Genomic DNA, 6,000 nt, shown 5'->3' on the forward strand with positions numbered 1-6,000 from the left:
ATAAGTACCTGATAGGACAATATGAAGAAAGCAGAGCCTCTTCTCAGATATCAACAGGATGAGAGGCAATGGGCACATACTCTGGCACAGGAAATTCTATCTGAAATAAGAAAACACTTTTTTTATTGTGAGGCTGGCCAAACACTGGCACAGGTTCCCCAGAGACGCTGTGGATTCTCCAGAAGAATCTCTGTGGAGATATTCAAAAGTCATGAGGACATGGTGTTGGGTGTAGTGTTCTAGCTGACCCTGCCTTAAAAAGGGTGGTAGGGAGTAGACTAAATGATCTCTAGAGCTCCCTTCCAACCTCAATTGTTATGTGCTTCTGTTCCCTAATTTCCAAATTGCTATGCACTTGAACTGCACTTTGCTTTATCAGGAAAGGATCCTGTCCACATTGCAGGTAACAGGCTCCCTCATTACAGATATTAGACCCCCTCCATGCATGAGAACCTCTCTTTCGTATTTCAGACACAAAGTGAGGATGTAGCTTTTAGATGTTTTAGAAAAAGTTGGATGCAAAGACAATGTATATAAAAAAACATTTGCTATATGAGACTCAAATGCTGCTTGATTTACACAAGGTTGAATTATAAATTTCTGAGGCTTTGCTATTGCCTGGAGCTATGGTGCTTGACCAGCCTCCTCATCTGTGAAGGGCTCCTTTGATCCTGTGTAGTACATGATATGTCATCAAGTAGTGCTGGATGTAACCCCAAAGGCATAACATTCCTCTAGTTCTGTAGAGAGTCAGGTGACAAAACAAAGAAAATATTTGGGTACATGAAATTTAAGATGTCATTGTGTGAAATTTATAGATATAACCTGGTTTTGCCAATCAAAGTTGATGGGAGGCACATAAGCTACATCTGTATTAGTAAATGAAGTAGGGGGCTGATTCACCTGCCAGCTTTACTGGTGTCCGTGTGCTGACTTTACCGTGGCTGGTATGGGCCTGTGTATTGGATTTGTGCTGAACACAGGTTTGATAATCCAGAGATGTTTTTGTTATTGCTGAGCAGGGCTTACACAGAGCCAAGGCCTTTCCTGCTGTTTGCACTGCCACACTGGCGAGGAGGCTGGAGGTGCATGGGAAGCTGGGAGGTGGCACAGGTGACCCAAACTGACCAAAGGGGTATTCCAGACCATATGGCATCATGCTCAGTATATAAACTGGGGGGAAGAAAAAGGATGGGGGGGCATTTGGAGTGATGGCATCTGTTTTCCAAAGTTACTGTCACATGCGATGGGGCCCTGCTTGCCTGAAGATGGCTGAGCATCTGCCATGGGTAGCAGTGAATTAATTCCTTGTTTTGTTTTGCTTGCATGTGTGGCTTTTGCTTTTTCCATTAAACTGTCTTTATCTCAACCCACAGATTTTCTAGCTTCTACTTTTCTGATTCTCTCCCTGATCCCACCGGTGAGGGAGTGAGTGAGCAGCTGTGTGGGGCTTGGCTGCTGGCTTGGGGTTAGACCACAACATCATAGAGCTAAATTCTACCTGCCTCTGAACAGTGTGGCTGCATCCTCCCTGGGTGACTCGTGGGCTGTGCCTGCAAAGTGCAGGGGAGCTTGAGCTAGCACCATGCAGGGAATAAACTAACCATATATTTTTGTACAAATATTTGACCAGACAGGTCGTTTATGCATTCCTTAGACTGTATCTGAGCCCCAAATATTTTCTGCCTGATGGGTAGGGCTGGGTATCCATTCCATGATTCCAACCAACAAGTAATGCCATCAAAGTGTCCAGTTAGTATTAACAGGCTGTTAGAACAGTGTTGCCCAAGATGTGTCCTGTACCCATTATTCAGGTTATAAAACATTGGGAAAGTAGTCAGGGCATGAGCAAGAGGAACTAGAGGTAGATTAATATATTACTTAAGTAGTTAGGGAGATGATGTGAATCACTCCTGTTCACCTGGAACAGGAGCATGGAGCAGAACAGCTGAAAATGCTGCTGCATGGCAAAGTCAGTGGGGAACAGCAGGGCTTTCTTTACATTCTGCATAGTCAAGGTACCTGCTAGACAGGGCTGGCAGCCCTATGAGAGGCCTCAGTCATCTCAGGAGAGGCACCTGCCTGCTCTGTATGACTGCTGAGAGGGCTGGGCAGGCTCCACCCTGCTGTCAAGGAACACACCAACAGGGCTGCAGCTGGTCTGGCTGTCTCCTGTGCGATGCTCCTGTGTTTGGCGGGCCCACCCAGAGAGCTGGGGACTTTAATTCAGTTGCATGCTCAGCCACTAACTGAGCTCAGCCATCGCAAAGGAGGAGCCCCCAGGCATGGCAAGGCTCCCCCTGGAGTAGGGAATGTGCGTGCTGGTGACTGGGATTTTACCTGCTAGGGGCCCTCTTCTGAGCCCTTGTCTGCCCTACTCTTCTGATTCTCTTCTCTGCCCTACTCTACTAGTGACCGCTTGAATTCCATCCAGCTTCCAATGTCTGATAGGCTGAAGTCTGTCCTTTCTACTACGCCTGCTTCTCAATTAACATTGAATTTTGTAAGAACATAATTGAATCAGACCAGAAAGCCAATGTTCTCTCCCTGGTAGATGTGGATGCTTAGGGAAAGAGCACAAGGAGCAGCTGGTACAAAATGATCTTTCCCTGGCTTATTTACCCCATTCCAACATCCCATGAGTTTGGATTTCCTTGGCAATGGTAACCATAACACTGAATATTAAGCCAGATAATAACAGTAATAGGAATGACAATGATGATGATGCCATTATCAAAGTACTAGCCACATCTTTCCATTCATCTTGTTGATCACCTGGAAAACCCTTCCATATTTTCACCTCTTGCAGTGATCAGTTCCACAATTTACTTAAGTGATTCAATCATGTTTATCCCCCAGACACCTATTTTCAGGAGAAAATTTTCTAAATTATTTTGTCTGCATCATTATGATAGACCTTCTATTTTTCTGAAAATTCCCCTTTGGCCTTGGCCATCTCTTGCTCTGTTTATGTGTTTTGAGATTAGGCAGGGAGAACACTCACGCCACACAATGTGTATTGCACAGAGGTTTACAAATATGCACTCTTTTGTTCTCTGTGGTAGCAAAGTCTAGTAAAAAGGCTGGAGAATTTCCATCCTTTCCTCTCTCTCCACCAGAGACTCTTTGAAAACTATGTTAAGGAATTGGTTTAGGTGTGGAGATTATGTGTATGCTAACCCTCAGAGGCAGCAGCATATCTCTGTTGGGTCTGACTGAGACAGTTCCCTTTCCCTCACTGTGCTGTGCTGGGCATTGGTAGCTGGAATGGCATTGATAACACAGCAGTGTTTTGGCTACTGCTGAGCAGCACTGTCCCTGTAACATTCCTTCCCTCCACCAAAGGACCTCAGGAGAAACCCGAGGCCATCCGTTAGGGATTTGGAGCTGGAGTTATGGAGGATCAGAGACTCGCTATACTCCAGCTGAAAGAGCAATGTTAGTGGCCTCTAGAGGGGTTTGAGCTGCTTCAGAAGTTGTTGGGACAGAAGCTTGTCACCTCTTGGCACCATGATTGCCGTTCTACACTGGATGTTTAATGGAAACATCCCCTCAACACCTCACACAACCAGTGCTACATGGAGTAAGTGGGTAGCATTGATTACACAACAAACCCCATTTCCCAGGAATCCTAGAAGAGCTTAGGACTGGCCAGAAGCCAGACATTTTGGTGCATTGCCTGAGAAAGTGACTCATGCCCAAGAAGCACCACCATATAACTTCCACTTTCTGAGAATGCCCTAACCACAAGGGTCTCATAATAGCTTTGAAGCTAAGCCCCTCTTGAAAAACAGAAAGTGCACTTGGTGAAATGCCTGTTGCTTTCATTCCAGACTGAGTCCCTCAGTCTGGAATGGGACATGAGCATCGCTGGTTTGGTCAGTGACTGGACCTACACAGGTCTCTCGGTGGTCCCCTCTTGTTGCAGAGGTGTGTGCTGAGATGCCTGGGAAACTTGGGAGGTCAAAAGCGGGAGGAGTCTGGAGGTCAGACCCTTGTAGAAGACAATAAATGAGCAAAGGTCTGATGCCTCAACCCATCTTGGAAAAAAATGTCACCATAAATGGACTTTTATCACTCCCAATCTACACAAAACATTGCTCTAAGTCTGCAGAAGCCTCAGTTCATGTTAGGATCAGTGGCACAAGCAATGTGCTACTTGCCGAAAGCTTCACCTGCTGTCCCATGGCTGACAGCCATCAGCAGAGTGAGCATTTGTTATGTTGGACCCAGCTGCTTTCCAGCCTCACCCTCTCTTCAGCACCAAGTCCTGACATTTTGACTGTTTTACCTCAGTGATGCTTCACTCTTTTTTGGTTTCTATCTGCCACACAGAAAGAAGCAGAAGGAGGACAGGACCCCCAGCTTTTCTTGGGGAAAAGTAATTGCTCGGCTTTCTTAGCCTAGCAAAGGGCTGCCAGCTGCGTGTCCAAAACTGGTTCCACGGGAGCCAGACACAGAGCAGTTCCTACCTGCCTTGCTGTGTGCCAAAGCTAACGAGGTAAGAATATTAAAGCATTCCTTGGCAATCACTTTATGGAAGGAGAGGCTCAAAATTAGAGAAGTTTTTTTAATATTTTTTTTTTTAAGATAAAATTCTAAAACACGAAAAGGTCTTCCATCCCAAATTACATGCCAGATTTATCTTGCCTGGACCATCAGGTTTCACAGACATTACTAAACTCCCCCTGCTATATAAATCTTAAATCTTCTCTGACTTTTTCCTGTTATGCCCACTCTTAGGTTGCCTCTTGACTACCACCTCACTTTATTAGGTGGGTTAACCCTTTGGTGGGGTCTTCTCAGCTTCACACCACCCCTGTATGTCCTGCTGGTCTCCATTTCAGCTGTCTATTCTCCTGTCTCTGAATAAATGCAGAATTTTCTTTGCCTGTCTCCTTGCAGACAATTTACAACTCACTCTGTACACCAGACCTGTCGTCTTGTGCCCACACTGAAATCTGAGCTGCCAGATAAACTGAACTTGGACAAACTGGAGCTCCTTAACACCTCCCTCTTTTCCCTCTTCCTTTTTTTTTCCCGTTAACCAGAGACAAAAAAAGCCAGACACAAGCTTGTAACTTGTGCACTCTGTCCTCAAGTCTAGGCTGCATAAGCCTTGCAGTCTTCCTTCACGGTGTTAAGTAATGAGGCATTTTAAGAGGACTCTCCTGTGGCTCATGCCCATGTCTGGGTTCCCAGGTTTTTTGTGTCTCTTCCACCACCTGGGTAGTGGAAGCAGGCACAGCCTCCCATTTTGCATCCCATGGGTGTGGGGCTGCTGACATGGAGCTGCAGAGGGGCAGGCAGGCAGGCTAAAATCAGGAGGCAGAACTTAGGAGCAAAAGAAGCAGTCAGTCAGACAAGAGACTCAACCAGGGAGATGTGCTATCTGGGGAAAGCAAGGGGCAGGAAGGGGGTGGTCCTGAAGGAGAAGGTAGGGCTGGCAGAGAGGGAAGTAATGATGAAGCTAGCCTTTTCCCCTGGAAAACATCTTTTGCAGTTTCTCTTGACTAGGTTTGTTTCTTGGAGCAGGCAGAGCTCCTGGGAACACTTGGACAGAGAAGCTGGGTTATGCTGGGTACTTGTGATTCAGATTTTTTTTCCCTTTCCTATCTCCACAGAAAACATCAGGCAAGTTTCAAAACTGGGAACTTGGTGTTACATCAGTGCTTCCTGCCCCATTGAAAGAGTTTTTGAAAGTAGCTGTTAGATCACCAGTTCCTGTTGTAGAGCCTGTCATAGCTGCTCATCTCCAACTGGAGGTGTGCCATGAAGACACAGCACTAGCGTTCAGTGATTTCTGAAGTGTCCATAACGCCCTCTTGGAGGCACATGCCACCTGCAGTGTCCCAGGACACAGCCCAGAGGTGTTTTTTCATGACAGGTATTGGAGAATCTCCAATCTGGCTGATTTTGAGCCTGTGGGCTCCACCAGTAAAAGTTGTTTACAATGAAGTAGCTAAGACAAACCAAGTTTATACATGCTCTGCGTTTGTT

This window comes from Ammospiza nelsoni, chromosome 3 (assembly GCF_027579445.1).
Source record: "Ammospiza nelsoni isolate bAmmNel1 chromosome 3, bAmmNel1.pri, whole genome shotgun sequence".
NCBI classification, from domain to species: Eukaryota; Metazoa; Chordata; class Aves; order Passeriformes; family Passerellidae; genus Ammospiza; species Ammospiza nelsoni.